This window comes from Camelus bactrianus, chromosome 16 (assembly GCF_048773025.1).
Source record: "Camelus bactrianus isolate YW-2024 breed Bactrian camel chromosome 16, ASM4877302v1, whole genome shotgun sequence".
Taxonomy (NCBI): domain Eukaryota; kingdom Metazoa; phylum Chordata; class Mammalia; order Artiodactyla; family Camelidae; genus Camelus; species Camelus bactrianus.
The window spans coordinates 37,260,202-37,278,174 of NC_133554.1; the positions used below are offsets into that span (position 1 = coordinate 37,260,202).

The 17,973-nt window shown below is 38.9% G+C and overlaps 1 pseudogene; it reads left to right on the forward strand.

Moving 5' to 3' along the window:
- Window positions 1-1,995: 1,995 nt before the first annotated feature.
- LOC141573528 (small ribosomal subunit protein eS24-like) lies at window positions 1,996-3,741 on the forward strand (annotated as a pseudogene).
- The last annotated feature ends 14,232 nt before the right edge of the window (window positions 3,742-17,973 follow it).

A 17,973-nucleotide genomic window follows, 5' to 3' on the forward strand; every position in this document is an offset into this window, starting at 1 on the left:
GAGAACCACGGAACATTAACTGTGTATTATGGGGTTTTCATAATAAACCACTGATTGTGTGTGTGTGTGTGTGTGTGTGTGTGTTTACCTGAATTTAACTAGATGTAATAAGGGTCATAGTAAGGCATAGTTAGACCTCCTGGGACAAGAAACTTGACACTAATAACTTGAGGGAGGAAAAACCACCTGAGACAAATTGGAAATATCTAAAACTGAATTTTGTAAGGCCTACATCCAGAGACAGCTACTATGCCCATTTTTTAAAACTATGGGGCATGTTGTTTTATGTTTAATTTTAAACAAAAGCGGAAGTGAATTGATGTTTATTGAGCATTCGACCCATACAACAATCATAAGCAGTGATGTTAGTTACTGTTGTTAACCTCATACCCATGTAACTGAATTTCAGCAAGATTAAGTAACTCTCTCACCATCCCATAGCTTGTCAGTGGGGGAGCTGAGATTTGAACCCAGTTACAGGAGACACAAAACCCCATGCGTTTTTCCCGTACAATAAAGGTATCCAGCCTGTCATCTTGGAAGCCCCAGAGTTTCAAAAAGCTACCTCAGGGAAATGGTGGGGGCTCTGCTTCGCCATTCATCTTTAATCAGAACTGTTCTGCTTTTATCTGTTATATCATTTGTCTGAATATAATGGTTCTACTTGCTGAAAAAATACTTTTTGAACCCCACCCCCACCGTGACACTCTGCTACCTTCCCGAGTCTGATAATGAGAAACAATGAGCTGAAATGGCACTAATAATGGATTCTGGGCTATATTCACCTCAAAATTCAACAGCATTAAAAATAAGAGTAGGATAGGCAGAAGGTATAGCTCAGTGGTAGAGTGCTTGCTTACCATGCACGAAGGCCTGGGTTCAATCCTCAATACCTCCTCTAAAAAGAAATAAACCTAATTACCTCCCCTTCTCCCTGCCAAAATAAAATAATTAAATAATACAATAATAAATAAATCAAATATTAAAAAATAAAAATAATGAAGATTACTTTATTTAATGGTAATGAAATATAGATGAAAAAAATCCTTGTGTATCTCACACATGCCCTGCCCAGAAAAAAAAACCGCCTTGCTATTATTACCTTTTATCTTTGTGTGAACTGTTTTCTTTCTTTTTTTTTTTTTTTGGGTGTGTGAACTGTTTTCAAACTAAAAGTTTCCTTCATCTTCTGAGGAAAAAAGACCATTACTTTGTCGCTGTTCTTCATAAGTCTTGTCAACATAACTAGCTATATACCACTTCCACGATACTGCTATAATCTGGATTTCCATTTCAAGTTTATAAGTTCACCTTTATTTTACAATGGCTGACTGCTGCTGTTAATCAGAACAAATTAAGAGATACAGGCCTTTATTTTTAGCTAGTTGTTGTTTTTACAAATATTGTTCTTATTTCCATGATATGATTTTTTTGTTTGAAGGATATATTTAGCAATTACAGCTTATAAATTATTATATGAAAACAAATGTGATAGCTAGAGGAAACTTATCGAGTTTAAGCCTCTTTTTATACCCCTGAGGAAACTAAGTTCCAGAGTTTAATTTGCTAAGACCACATAAGAGGTTTAAGTGTATGTTGAGAGAATCTGTAGGGCTTAACGTTTGTGGAAGTCTCTTAGCTTATAAATTCAGTGTTCTTTAGGATAGTTCATGTACTTCATTCAAAAAAAGGTCCTCACCCACCTTACTCTACCTAGGATTTTGTTTCTGGCTGCATACCCTTCAGTGGAACTAGTTCCTGGGGAAACGCTGCTGTTCCTCCTGGTTGAACTACTTTTTTTCCTTCATACTCATGGCTTCCTACCTCTTAACCTTAATCTGTAGGAAGATTTTCTCTTGGACCCTGTAGTGATTGGAAACTTGCTGTGAATCCATTGAAAGTCTTTGTCAGTCCCCATTCCCTGCGATTCTTAGCACTCGAACTTGATTTTTGGCATGGAGGATTCTGACAATGACTAGTTCAAGAAAGCTGCCACCCTTCACAGCTGAGCTGAATAAGAGAGGTGCCCTGAAGAGCACAGAATGATTTAACAGCTGTTTTTGATAGAACAACACAGAGCTTATATGTTGCCACTGGGGTAGTTCTCGTTCATATGCTACGTGCCTGGAAGAAATTCCTTGAGATTATAAAAGCATTGACAATAGATTTCAGAGTTCTGTAACCATTTCCTGTCACAGAGTCACTGTAAGTAAAGAGACTGATTGGAGGAGTAGGGCTTCTACTTTACATCAAGATAAAAAGGAACACGTTAACATACAGAACCCAAGGGATTTTAATTTGGTTGGGCTTTCTTCAGAGAGCACTCTTCCAAGAGTTTTCTTCAAAGGAGAGAAATGCTTCTGGCTCTATTTCTAAAATCTTTTTTTTTCCCCTCAAGTTCGACTTTGCAACAAACAGGAAAAAGCATTGTACCATCAATCAAGACTTGACTTGGTCATTATTTTACATCATGAGTTTGAGAAAGTTATTTAAGTTCTCTGGTCTTCATTTTCTCTAATATAAAATTAAGGATTGATTTAGACCAATGATTTTTGTTCATAACAGAATCCCTGGAAGTTGAAGGTAGATCACGAGTAATGTGGGAAAATCATGTTCAACATTCTAATTTTCTTTTTGGAAAGCAAAAACAAAGCTATCTGTCGTTTTTACACTATAATCACTGAAAATAAAGTTCTTTATCAGTGGATTTAAGAAGAGATAGACAGTCTTCTATATGTCAGAGTTCTGAAGGCACATCTCCCTAGAGACAGAGAGACATGGGTTTCAGGGGTAAGGGTATAGGAATTTAAAAAATAAATCAACTTAGATATGGAGAAAAAAAATCAAGAAACATTCGTTTAGGTTATTGTTCAAGTTATCCCAGTTCTTTAATTCTAAGAAAATCATAGAGGTCAGCTTCCAGTGCACTATACCAAAGTTAAATTCATGCTAATGTTCCTTTTCTATAAAATTATAAAACTTGGGTTCCACTTTTGATTCCTGAATGTTCAATAAACAAAATGCAAGTAGTATTATCTTTTCTCCAGTGGAGCAGAAAGGGGTTACAAATTCAGCTCTAAAATTGTCAAATGCCTCTTTTCCTCCCTGGCTGCTTGAAGATCAGCCGCCATCATGAATGACACCGTAACTATCCGGACCAGGAAGTTCATGACCAACCAACCGACAGCAGAAACAAATGGTCACTTATGTCCTTCACCCTGGGAAGGCAACAGTACCTAAGGCATAAACTTGGGAAAAACTAGCCAAAATGTACAAGACCACTCCAGATGTCATCTTTGTATTCAGATTCAGAACTCATTTTGGTGGTAGCAAGACAACTGGCTTTGGCGTGATTTACGATTCCTTGGATTTTGCAAAGAAAAATGAACTCAAACACAGGCTTGCAAGACGTGGCCTGTATGAGAAGAAAAAGACCTCAAGGAAACAGTGAAAGGAACGGAAGAACAGGATGAAGACCGTCAGGGGGACCGCAAAGGCCAGTGTTGGTGCTGGCCAAAAGGAGTGAGCTGGAGATTGGACAACAGAAGGAGCGAAGATTCTGCAGTGACTGTATGTGTGGTGACTGTGCAAAATTTTCATGAGAGGATTAATAAACTAAAAACTTAAAAAAGTCAAATGATGTAGAAGAATGTCCAATAAGAAGGTGAACTGCACAATAGTTAGAAAGGGAAATAAAATAAAACAGGAAATTTTATATTGCGCTTCCCATGCAAGAATGTAAAAATCCTCTTTCACAAATTAAGACAAAAATATCCAGAAAATGCCAAGAGTACAAAAAGATCTGAGCAGTCAGAATCACCCATAGAAAGGCCTGTTCAAAAATATGATTATTAGGCCTTTAAAAAAATTCAATAATTTATTCAATCGATCTCCTATTAATCTGTTTTGCAATATAGTAAGAAAGCAAAAAAGGCCTGTATAAATTGCTTTTGGGATTTTGTTGAGATTTTTTTTTCAGAGTCCCAAATAGTCAATTATTTTTAATGTTCTGTGGATGTTTAAATAATATGTATATTTTCTGTTGGGTACAAGGTTAACTATCTATGTCTGTCTGTCTGTCTGTCTGTCTGTCTGTCTATCTATCTATTATCCAAGATACCCATTACTTTGGTCCTTAGTCTCCTCTGGTCTGTGTGACCTGTGATGGTTTCTCAGACTTTCCTTTTTTTTTTTTTTTTTTTGATAACCTTGATAGTTTTTAAAAGTACTGGTATTTTGTAGAAAGTTCCTCGATTTGGATTTGTCTGATGTTTTTCTAATAGTTAGAGGGGGTTACGGGTTTTGGGAAGGAAGATCCCAGAGGTGAAATGCCATTCTCAACACAGCGTATCCAGAGTACATACTGTCATCATGATTGTCATTGATGATGTCAGCCTTAATCACCAGACCAACTTAGTATTTGACAGGCTTCTCCACTGTTAAGTTACTTTTTTCTCTCCTTTCCATGCTATACTCTTTGGAAGCTAGTCCCCACATGTAGCCTACACTCAGACGTGGTGATGGAGATCGTGATGGTGAATTTAGCTCCACCTCCTTAATGGAGGAGTAGCTTTGTAAGCTATCTACAGTTCTTCTGCACAGGGGATTTTTCTCTTTTCCCTCATATCTGTGTTTACTCAATCATTAATTTGTATCACTATAGATCTATGGATATTTATTTGATGCTTTGGGCTATATCCAATACTGCATTATTTATTTTGTTCAAATTGTTTCTGCTTTGGCCATTGGGAGATCATTTAGTTGGCTCCTCTGTCCCTTTGGCCCCATCATTGTGTTTTGTTTTGTTTTTATTTTAGCAACTTATTACTTTCTCGTACTACGAGAAGTGCCAGACTCATCTTGTATATTCCCTACCCCAGTCCTAGATCAGCCATTTCTCCAAAGAGCTCTGGTTCCTCTTCCTATGATGAAATGATAGAGAAACCAAGATGTGGGTGCTGGGTGTGCTCATAGCTTCTGAGGTGTCATTTCTTCTAGGCCCTCAGTGGTCAGAGCTAGGAAATATGTCTGTATGCTAATATGTGCATACACACAGATCTGTAATTATTTCTGTGTCTGTTATCTCTATTAAGCTAAACATGAGTTCATACTGGTATCTCTGACTCTAATTCTTTTTAAAATTTGTTTGCTTTTTACTGAGAGGTGTCATATTCTTTTCAATCTCTCTCTCTTTCCCGAGCACTTACTCCAAGGGGCCCCAGTTGGTGTTGTTAATACAATTACTTATGTGTTTAACAACTGTCACGACATTTTGGCAAAAAGAACTAATTTGATTTTCCCAGGAATCCTGAAATGTTAGGGAGGAGAGAGGTGACAACCAAATCTTGGAGTAAACGGAAGGGTGGGACAAGACACTATAAACCTCCCAGAAGAAAACATAGGCAAAACATTTTCTGACATAAATCTTAGCAATGTTCTCCTAGGGCAGTCTACCCAGGTAATAGAAATAAAAGCAAAAATTAACAAATGGGACCTAATTAAACTTATAAGCTTTTGCACAGCAGAGGAAACCATAAGCAAAACAAAACGACAACCTATGGAATGGGAGAAAATATTTGCAAATGATGTGACTGACAAAGGCTTAATTTCTGGAATATAAAAAAACAGCTGATAGAATTTAATAACAAAAACAAACAAATAAACAAACAATCCAATCCAAAAATGGGCAGAAGACCTAAACAAACAATTCTCCAGTGAAGACACACAAATGGCCAATAGGGACATGAAAAAATGCTCAATATCACTAATTATCAGAGAAATACAAATCAAAACTACAATGAGGTATCACCTCACACCAGTCAGAATGGCCATCATTCTAAAGTCCACAAACAATAAATGCTGGAGAGGGTGTGGAGAAAAGGGAACCCTCCTACATTGTTGGTGGGAATGTAGTTTGGTGCAGCCATTACAGAAAACAGTATGGAAATTCCTCAAAAAATTAAAAATAGACTTACCATATGATCCAGCAATCCCACTCCTGGGCATATATATGGAGGGAACTCCAATTCAAAAAGATACATGCATCCTAATGTTCATAGCAACATTTTATACAATAGCCAAGACATGGAAACAACCTAAATGTCCATCAACAGGTGACTGGATAAAGAAGCTGTGGTATATTTATACAACGGAATACTACTCAGCCATAAAAATAATAAAATAATGCCATTTACAACAACATAGATGGACCAGGAGGTCGTCATTCTAAGTGAAGTAAGGCAGAAAGAGAAAGAGAAAGAAAAAATACTATATGATATCACTCATATGTGGAATCTAAAAAAAGAATAAAGAAGACACTAATGAACTTATCTACAAAACAGAAACAGACTCACAGACATAGCAAACAAACTCATAGTTACCGGTGGGGAAAGGAGATGGGAAGGGATAAATTGAGAGTTCGAGATTTGCAAATATTAACTACTATATATAAAACAGATCAACAACAAGTTTCTTCTGTATAGCACAGGGAACTATATTCACTATCTTGCCTCTTTCCTGGCAGAGCTCACTCTTTACTTTAACGTGAGTCCCCATCATAAGGGGCCTGTTTCAGGTTTCTTGCTTTAGGGGCTCCTGGAAAACTGTAACAGCAATTATATTTTTCTGATTCTAATTATGTTGCTATATACTCAATTAAATCAGAGTTCCTTTTATTTTCTCATTAGAAGCTACTTTTCATTTCTTAGAAATCTTAAAATTTTACTCAAGTGTCTGAGCACAAGAAAGGACAACAGAATATATCTTGAACTGAGAGAATGAATTCACCATAAAACCCCCAAATAAAGTTGGGAAATTTGTTTTATTCTGAGTGTTTCCTGACACTGTGAATTCAGAAGTATTTCAGAGAGAAATATGGCAGAGGATGGCATATAGCAAGTAGTTTGGAAAGTCGTGAGTCTTGAAGACTTTTTCAAGTAACTAAGCTACTGACTCTTGTTTCAAACAATACTATGATAGAACCTTTTGCAAAGTTAATAAATATCCCTAATTTCTCAGGAAAAGGTCTTGCAGAAACAAGAGTTCCCCCCTACCTTCATTCCTGGCCATACTGCCTGCTCTCCAGTCATGCTAGTTTCAGCATTATTCCATGAACATTTCCACACTGTCACAATATGTTTGGAATGCCTTCCCCCATTCCCTCATCAAAGTTCTGCACACTTATCATTTTAACTCAGATGTCATCTCTGACATGAAAATGTCCCCTAGACTTCCCATGTAGACTGAATTACCCATAGTATATGTGCTTGTCTATCTTGTTAGCTAAAGTCTAATTCATCCGTGCATCTCTAAAGTCTATCATAGAGTAGGCATTCAATAAGTATTTGTTGTACTGATTAACAAAAAATGAACATATCCACATGAAGTTGCTTCAGTGCTGCTTGGCGGACATCAGAGCTTGCCCCTAGGTAAATATCTATAGTTTTTAGTGGAAAAGAAGTGGGAGCCAAGACACCTAGCTTCTCTAATCCTAGTTCAACCAACATCTATATAGCCTTAGAAAAATCACTTCAACTTTCTGGGCCTATTTCTCTATACAATTAGAAGAGTCTACTGGATTAGTTTTTGTTAGTCTGGAACAAGATCATAGCCTCAAACATTTTGGGTCAGAAAGGGGAGTTGATCCTGTGAAATTCTATGTATGTGATTTCTGGGAAGCTTCTTATGGCTCAGTTACAACTTTCAGGGATGTTTCATCCACGGCCATATTACTTCCATTCATGTGCTACATATTTCTATGACATTTCTTCTATTCATACTTGTAAATATCCTCCAGAAACTTAGCATCACAGACTTTAATATTCCTACTTTTCCTATACATTGATAGCTTAAAGAAATCCTCTATTAGTTCAGTCTAAAAGTTTTACATTTAACTTAACATTAATTAACATTTGAATTAACCAGCAGTTTATTTTGGACATCTAAGAATGGACTAAGAGGACATCTCTTGTAGTTTAAAAAAAAAAAAAAAGACTTCATAATGAAAACTCCACTTTACCTTTAGGGCTTGTGATGAGAAAAGTATATAATGCTTAATAAAAAAAACCCCAACCTACTAGTAGACCTAGAAAACAAGGAAAAACAAGTTTTTTCTTGGCAGATCCCCCAGGCTGAATTAGTCATTCGCTAGGCATTCCTATAGTAGTTTGTACATACCTTTTAAAAGGTACTTATCACATTCAATAGGATCTATTTAAGTTTCTGCTTCTCTTACTCACTGGGAGAACATCAAAGAAGGGAAATGTATATTATTCATCTTTGTATCCTTAGCTTCTTTTGTTTAAAATCTTGCCCATAGTAGATATCTGTTCAATATTTGTTTGATGAACAAATAAGAAAGGTGTAATGTGAACTGAGCCTTGATTGTTGAGAGTTTCAGAAGGCAGAGAAGCAATAAAGGGTTTCACTCAAGGGAGTGATGTGATCAGAGCTGCTTTGGGAAGATTACTCTGATTTAATTTTATTACGTTAGAGACCACGGTTTTTCATTTTGAAGCAATAATTTGCAGAAGCTGGCTCAGACTAGCTTGCAAGAGCCAACTGGTGAATCTTGAGCAATTTTGCAAGCCATTTGTTAAACACAGTTGTTATTAAAAATTAGGTTATATAAAGTTACAATGAAAGATATATTAAAGATAAAAGTAATACTCAAAACTCATCACTTCCAAATTATTTTATTAACATTTTATTATTACCTATGCTCTTGAGATTGTCTACTGTATCTATATGGTAGAAATACTAACACGATGTACTACTGTGCTTCTCTTTCCAACTCTGCATCAGTGGTATAATGTTGGTACCATGAAATCAGCTATGGTGGAAATATTTACACTATGGAAATGGGCAAGCACTATTAATCAATGCTTTCCCTGTCCCTTTGGAGAGATGGTTGTTAGACATTTACTAGCACACCCTTGTTTAGAAAGCAAAATTGACAAAGGGGTAATGAAAAGTTTGGAAAATGGAGTCAAGGAAATTTGCAGACAGTAGAAAAAAAAGAGATGGGAAGCGGAAGAGAAAAGATGAGAGAATTAGAATTATTTGGAGTTTTTCTGATGTACAGGTAACAGAAATTTGAGAAAGTAAGAACAGAAAAGATGTATGGAGATGAGTGGGGCGGAGTACATGTGTGTGGAAGGGAGAGAGCTAATGAGAAATGTGAGAAAAAAAAATTAAGCAAGAAATTTTCCAGAACTGAAGGACAAGAGTTTCTAAATTGAAAGGGCCTCTGAGTGTCTAACACATTGAACGAAAAGATGTACATCAAGGCATATTATTGTGCTTTTCAGAACATCAAAGAGAGAAGATAATCAAAGCTTCCAGAAATAATAAAAATAGAGTAATATACAAAGGAATATGGGCCATGTACAAAGGTAAGAATTTCATTAGACTTCTTGGCAATAATATTGGAAGCTAGAAGATAATTCATAGTTATAAGGAAAAATGAATTCCAATCTAGAATTACATACCCAGACAAATAATCACTTCAATTAAACGAGGAGGTCAAATAAAGCTATTTTCACACATGCAAGATCTCAAAAAAAAATTACCTCCTTTACACTGTTTCTCAGGAAGCTACCACAAGATATGCTGCATCAAAATAAGAGACAAAAACAAGACATGGAATCTAGGACACAGGGGACTCATACAAAAAAATAAGGAAAATTCCCAGGATGATGATGAAGGGAAATCCCAGAACGACAACTGTGGAATTGGCCTCATGAGCAAGAGTTAAGATTGGAATGGAAGGAATATTCCCGAGAAAAAACAAAATAGATGACCTGATGAGTCTGAATGAATAGGGACTTACAGTTTGGGCAGAACATTTGGGAAAAATGAATGAAAGGAAGCTTAACAAAGAACTGAGACAATGATTAACCCTAGGGACTAGACAGGCGATATAATCACAGTGTATTACACAGATCCGTTGGGAAAAGTATTTTCAAATTTATAATAATGTAAATTAAAAGTTGATTTAACCTATAGTTGTGAAGACAGTTTGGGGAGGATGAGTGTGTGTGGAGGAAAGGGGACAGAGTTGGTGGGAGGCCAGTAAGAAGATACATCACACTGAATGGGAAACAGACCGCCCCCCTCCATAAACAGGAAATTTCTCTCCGAAACGGCTCAAGTCTTGGACCCCCTCAGTGTGATAAAGAACATACCAAGGGGACCAGAAGAGAACATTGGAGGGCGTGGAGGAGCGGTTATTTGGAGCAAAGCTGCGGGACTGTGGACCTTCCCATCCCGAGGACGGGGCAGGGTTGCTACCCTCGAACCCGAGCTCAGGAGAGGTCTTCGGGCCGAGTGGCGGCGGCCGGGAAAGCTGAGGCTCCGGTGCCCGCCCCGCGCCGGCGGCGACGCGGCCGCCTCCCGACGGCCGGCAGGAGCCCCTCGAGGGCCACGGCGGCCGGGCGGGGAGGCGCACGCTGCGGGCCCCGCTCCGCCTCGCTTGCTCCCTGTGCCCGCCTCCAGTGCCGCGCCCGGCCGCCCCTCCACCCCGACTCTGAACCTGGTCCCCTGGCCCCGGCCCTCGGCCCCGATCCTGACCTTCGCTCCCTCCAACCCCGACCCTCGCCTGCGACCCCGGCCCTCGACCCTGCCCGATCCTCGCTCTTAGACACAGACCACCGCCTGGACCCCGATCCGCAGCCGGCGACGGGTCTGTGGTGAGGCCGAGGCGAGCCGGGGAGGCCGATCGCTCAGCCCCCAGGGTGGTGGTCCCTTGGCCCTGGCCGGGCTAGTTACTGCAACGGGGTGCTGGAGTGAGCGCAGAGAGGAGACTCAACAGAGTTTCCAACCTGGGCGGGGTGGGTGACCCCGGGAACCAAGTATAAAGGAGCCGAGGGAATGGACAGTAGAGTGGCATTTTAGTTACATCGTGGTTAAATCTGTGCAACACACCACCCATGCATTTGCACAGAATCTGGGGGTAAACCAGTAGACATAGCTGAAAAACTTGCACGTGGGCTACACAGGGGCGCGGTAATAGGAGAGAAGGAACGGGTAGGGTAGGGGAAGGCTGTTTCTCTTTACGTGTTTTAAAGTAGTATTTGGCTTTTAAAACTAGTTGGTTTAAAAGGGGGGAGGGGGGGAGAGACAGAGAGACAGAGAGACAGAGAGAGACAGAGAAAGAAAACGATAAGGAATCGTTAGTGGCCTTTAGTAACCCCGAAGCCTAGATTTTCAAGCTAGCCTCCCCACTTACTAGCTGTGTGAACTTGGGCAAGTCACTTCACCCTTTGGAACCTTGGTTCACTCCTACGTGAAAGGAAGCTTCACCCACCCACAGAGTTTCGGTAAGGATTAGTGACAAGGTAGGCAAAGATGCTTTGTAAAAGTCTGTGATGGACACAAACTAGTTGTTCAATGGACCTGATGAATGAAGTTATTTTAGAATGAATAAAGGGGTTTGTAGCCAAAAGCGGCCTCTCCACCACAATACCTGTGTGCTGAAGGGCTGGAGTGGATGTGATCAGATTTGAATGTGGGTTTTTGAGCAGACCAAAGCTGTAAAGGAGACAGCAACAATAGAGCTGCTTGTGTGAACAACCAGAGAGCTTTTTAAATGTTAATTTGTACCTGGACAGCTCCCAGGTTGTGGAGGCTTAGGGTGAGAAGGGGAGAAAAGAGAGCAGGATTTTTGAAAGAGACAGAATATGCCCTATTTATTATGGGTATCTTATTAGCAAACAGATAACATTAGGGTGGGAAATCATTCACCTTACAAAAAGTGGTCCTCATATGAAAAACGTATCATCAGTTTCTCAAGGCAGAATCTTCTCTGATGTTTAAAAACACACTGTGTAAACTAAAAATTGAGGTATTTCAAGCAATTGCTCTCAAGTGTCAATCAGAAGTGAAGATAAAGTAAGTTTTCATTTTCATGTCCCAGCTAACCCGAAAAAGATGGTGGAGCTGGGATTTGAACCAGAGTTTGATTCTAAAGCCTCTTATTTCATTTTTCTTTTCTCGCTATTGAAATGTTTAACTTAAATGAAAATTACAAAAATAATACACCTTTGTTATATCATTCGACAATATAGTAAGACATAAAGTCCCCATTCCACTTCTCAGAGATAACTAATGGGTTGGTGGGCAAGTCTCCTAGCTTTTTATTTTGCTCATATCACAATACACACATTTAAAATGGAGTATACAATATCTACTATTCTGCAACTTGCCTTTTTATTTAATGAATGAGTGAATTAATTAATTAATTTAATGGATGTACTGGGGATTGAACCCAGGACCTTGTGCATGCCAAGCATGCGCTCTACCAGTGAGCTATTCCCCACCCCCCTCATTATCCCTAATAGTTGCACATCATACCATTGTATGGATGTACTATAATTTATTTAGCCACTTCCCGGATAGACAATTTAGGATCTTTTCAATGTTTCTATTACAAGCATTGCTTCAGTGACCACTCTTGTATATGCTAGTGCACTTTTGTAAGTGTTTCTGTAGGATAGATTTGTACATGTTGGAATAGCTGGGCCTTACACATGCATGTTTAAAATGTTGGTAGATACTGCCAAAATGTACTCAAAATAAAGCTGGTGGCCTTAACAGTTATGCCCCCACTGCCCCTTAAGCAAAGGAGTGAGTGCATTTTCAAATAGCTGGCTTCCTCTGGGTAGTGGCAGCTGTTTGGACCCCTAGGGGAGGGCTACTAATGGAGAAGGAAAAAGAGAAAGATTATGACCAAGTTTTTGAAGCCAAAAGCCCTTTTCCCTGGGTGCTTTGTGTTTTCCCAAGCCAACGAGATTCACTAAAACGTAGCAAGGGAACCTGAGGTTTGTGGCTCTTGTGGTTCATAAATCCCACTTTTTAAAAGAATACAGTGTTTGAATTTCTAACAATATATTACTCTTGTGATAAAAATAAATAAATAAAAGATTGTTAAAAGTGACCACATAATCATCTACTGCTGTGAATCCAGAGTTTCAAGTCTGTTTAAAGCAAGGTATATTCACATTGTACAAGTGGATTCTAGCTTCCGTGGCAGTGTGACTTTAACAGAAACCAAATGGCTCCAAAGAGAATATTTGTCCCTGTGCTTCACCATAAATGTTCAAAGCTCAAAGGGCCAATTGCCTAAGGCTTTGAAGAACATCTCAAATGTATCATTTGGTAGAAAAGATGACAATGCGATACCCTCCCTCTTCTACAGGTGACAGCAACTGTAGGAACCAAGAATGGTATTTTAGTTGGGGGTGAGGGTTGTCAACAGAGACTATGTCTTAAGGCACCTCAAGCAATTGGGCACTAGTGAGTTGACACAATGCAAGAAAGGGGCACAGATCTTCCAGAGGACTGGACTCAAAACAGTTCCAAACGGGACTTCAGTTGTAGGAGTTTGTGGGACCTCACCCCAGGGAACTCTCAATAATGTGATTCTGTGACTCTCCATTTTCTCTTTGGTACTGTGTTCTTGCTGCCGTTCCATTTTACCCTGTACACCTTTTCTACATCTCATAGTTTCTACGTACTCAGTTTCTGCTTCCTTATAACTTTGCTTTGCCAGGCTCCTCAAACTCCTACCTCTAATTCATGGATTCTCTTTGGTTTTAACTCATATGTTACCATCAAGGAATTTGCTCTTTACATTTTAATTCAGAGTCCAAAGAAGGATAGTTAAGTTAGTTCAATTCATCTTTTCATGCCCAGGGTATATTACAGGTGGTCCTTGAGCTTCCGTGTGGCCTGATCAGTAGTGTCAGATTGCCCAGAGTCAGGAGGTAAGAAAAATGTAGCTGTGGGTAGATGAGTTTCCTTCAGGAAGGGTTTTGGGCATATTAAGCTCCGTGAGTGACTCTTGTAACAGGCATTATGTGTAATGTAGAGTTGTTTCTTTTCAGTGGATGTTTATTGAGTATCTAATGTTTTCCAATGCTAGGTTTTAGGGACTTCAAAGACAAATAAAATATTAATTCTCTCTGTCATGGAAGTCCTAGTATTATAAAGGGTAGATGTACAACCACACAAATATTCATTCATTTATTCCACAAATATGTAATGAGCATTTACTATGTGCATGATTAACTCTGGAGATTGAGCAGCAAACCATTTCAGCTCCATGGAGCTTATGTTTCAGTGTAAGCTGGAAGAGAGACAAATAATAAACACTACTGCACTATGTCAGATGGTGATCAGTGATATGGAAGGAAAAAGAGCAAGAATGTAGAGTAAGGATTGTTGGAGGGTAGGAGCTGCAATTTTAGATATGAAAGTCCTCCCGGAGAGAGTGATATTTGAGAAAGATCAGAAGAAGGTGAGGGACTGAGCCAAGAGTTCACCTGGGGAAGAGAATTCCAGGCAGAGAGAGGAGCCAGTGCAAAGACCCTGCATGGCCATGTGGAGGGATACCAAGGAAGCTAATGTGTCTGGAGTGGAGGAAACTAGGGAGGAGTTGGAAATAAGGAGGTCAGAGAGGAAAGGGAGGGGCAGGGCACCTGACGGTGTGAAGTTTGTAGGCATGTGAAAGGGTTTTAGGTTTTACTCTGAGTCAAGAAGCCACTGCAGGGCTTTGAGAAGAGGAGTGATGTGGTCTGACTTTAAGATTCTAACAAAAGAACACTGGCTGCTTTTAAGAATAGATTCCTGTTAGGAATAGGCTCAAGAGAGCCAGGTGAAAAGCAGGGAGACCAGTTGGAGGCTTTTGCAATAATCCAGATAGGGGATGATGGCAGTGTGCGCCAGGAACTCTGCAGTAGCAAGAATGGGGACAGGTCATATTCTGGCCGTATTTTGTAGAACAGAGAGGATTGCTGACAAATTAGATGTGGAGTTGTTTTGGCTTGAGAAACCGGAAGAATGGAATTGTCAAGATTGAGAAGATTATAGCCAGAGCAGATTTTGGGGGAGAACACCAGCATGTTGGTTTTGGACATACTAACTTTGACATTTGGGGGTTTTTTTGGGGGGTGGTGGTAGGTATTTAGGTTATTTATTTATTTATTTTAATGGAGGTAATGGGGATCGAACCCAGGACCTCGTGCGTGCTAGGCACACACTCTACCACTGAATTATACCCTCCCTCTGGACATACTAATTTTGAAATTAGTAAGATCTCCAAGTGGAGATATTGAGTAGGTAATTGGGTATACTGGCGTTCAGGGGACAGTTAGGGATTCATGCTATAAATACAGAAGTCACATGTGGCAATTTAAATTTAAATTAATCAAATGGCATTACAAATTCAGTTTTTCAGTTGCTCTAGCCAAATTTCAAGTACTCAACAGCCACATAAGGCTTGTGGTTATGGTTTGGACTAAGCCCTTTATATAAGTGTATATTAGTAAGTGTACAAATTAGTAATGATGGTGGGATGGTGGGGCATTAAGGGCTGGCTTCCTTTTTTTTCCTCCATGAACTAAATTTGCCAAAGGTGACAAAAGACATCCTAGGCACAGGGAATAGTGTGTGTTAATAGAAATATAAAATAGCCCAGTATGGTTGAGGAACACTAAGAAGCCTGGCATTTTTGGAGCAAGACCATATTATTTTCATATAGTTAAAACACACACACACAACATAACTCCAAACCTCTTTTTTGCTTAAACAATTTGGGACTGAGCAAGTAGTGGTGAAGTTAATCAGTCCAGATCTAATTGGAAGGCAGAACAAGAAGGGAAAAAAGAATTTTCCTTGTCATTTGGAAATTGTGAATGGGAATGGATGTAAGAGTTAAATTTAGGGAAATGGATACAACAGATACCACCTGTTTGTTTCAGTGATAAAAATTAAATGTGGTACTAATTTCCCACATTTTGAAGACTTGTTCCATAAAGCTCTGAAAGTTACTTAGCAGGGACTGGGTTTCTATCTGGATTGGGGGCAAACTGGAAAAAAGTTGATGTAGCTAGCTAATCAGCTATGGCTTTGATGAAATGTATTCATACACAAACAATCACCAGGCCCCATCCTGGAAGCCAATCATTTCAGAACATGTTTTTTCAAGATGGCAGTTTGTTTTAATAGTAGGTTGTTATCCCCAAACCACCATATTCTACCTTTTTTTTTTTTCCTGAGTTTGCAAAAAGCAATAACTTAAGCCACAGGGGGAAAAAACCCCACAAAAATGCTTTTTACCAATTAAACGAAACTCTTCTCATTCACATGTGTTTTGAACTAGTATAACGTAAATTTTTAAAAAAAGATTTCATTAGAGTAAAAAAAACTTTGAAAAGTAGAATCTATTGGAATCTCACGTTGTCATTCTATTCTCCTGCAGTTAAAGACCATGTCATTATTTCCATTATACTTACCTCCTAATTTTCAGGGCTTATTAGTCTGGCTGTAAAAACTTGCTCCAGTTGAAATTTGGCAAGCTGACAAGGCTGCATGCCAGAAGTAATTTACTATCCAGTGTGGTTTGCAAAGTAAAAAGAAGCTAGATATAATAGAACAAGAAATGAAAAGTTCCCGGTTCCAAATATTTTAATGTGTGTAACGTGTCACCTCAAACTTTTCAGCTTTTGTTGTCAGCAACGTGAGATAACATGAAAGGTTTGAAAAGTACAGATGCTAGGCATTCGCATCATACTGAGGGATCCCGTGTTCTTAGGCATCAAAGACCAGACTGTGTCTATCACTTCTGCTCTGACTTTGAAGTCTACCAGGGCTCTCTGTGTGGGAGACGCAGGCAACGGACTTTGAACAAGGAAGGGGGATAGGATTCCAGGTGTCTCATTATCACTGAAATTAGGTACATCTCTTTGCATCATTGGCATCATCACCATCATCATCATCACAGTAGTAAAAAGAAGCGTTTCTTTTCCTGCTGTTTTTAACCACTGAGCTGTTGGTGAACTTGCAGATGTGACAATGAATATTCTAAGGAAAAGTTCAAGTTTACTTTGAAGTTTACATTTCAGTAATTTGAAGGCCATAATGGAAATTTTAACTTGCTTTGCAAACATCTGACTACTGTTTATCTGTCAGATTCCTTAAAAGATTGTCTTGGGACCCCGATGGAGACCCCTCTGTACTACTTTCCAAACTGGCTCGTGAGTACTGCAACAGAGCCATGGGTTTCTCTAACATGGGGTGAGCAGGGTACATCCTCTTTCTGGGATTAATCTTTCTTGATAAGCTGGAAAAAAATCACAATGATTTGTATTCAAATACTAATATATTGTAGGCTAGAATGTAAAATTCGAACAAACTCTTTTGGAGAGGTAGAAGGCTTTGGTCTTTTGTGTGTGTTTCAATAGTTTGACCCTGACATACATAAAAATAGTTAAAGCTCTAAAAGAGGATGAGATCCTCAAAGAGAAGGCCTGGTTATTATTATTTTTTCTTTTAAAGTATAACTTTCATAAAGTGCATGAATATTAAGTGAATACGTCAATGGATGAATATTTACATATGCATACATCCATATAATGACCCCTTAGATCAAATATAGAAATTTCCAGCACCCAGAAGGCTCCCTTGTGCCCCTCCCAGTCAGTATTTGATATTCATGTGAATTTTAAAGGTCAAATGAAAGACTACAAGACATGTCAAGCTTTCTGAGATACACCTTAGAGCTTCAGACTCGAGTACTTTTTCTCAGACCCTCGGGTTCCTTAATTAGAAGGTGTGCTCAGCTAAGGATTCTGAGACCCAGTGGGCATTACTCAAACATAGCTTTTTCTGTTGTATTGGGTTTTCTCCATTAGGTAGTTTTTACCTTTTCAAGAGCTCTTTCTTGGGTTGATATTTTAAAATATTTGCAATAGGAGGTGAGTTAATATATAAAAAATTTAGAACAGTGCACATAATAAGTCCTAGATAAATGATAGGTGTTATTATGAAATGCAAAAGAAGGCTTTGCCATTACCATTATGACAATTCCTAGAGCGAGAGAAACAAAGAAGCTAAATTTGAAAATAAAGGAGGAAAGTATTTACAGTTGGGTTGATTTGATGTAGTAATCCATCATATTTGCCTTGAAATGAAAGA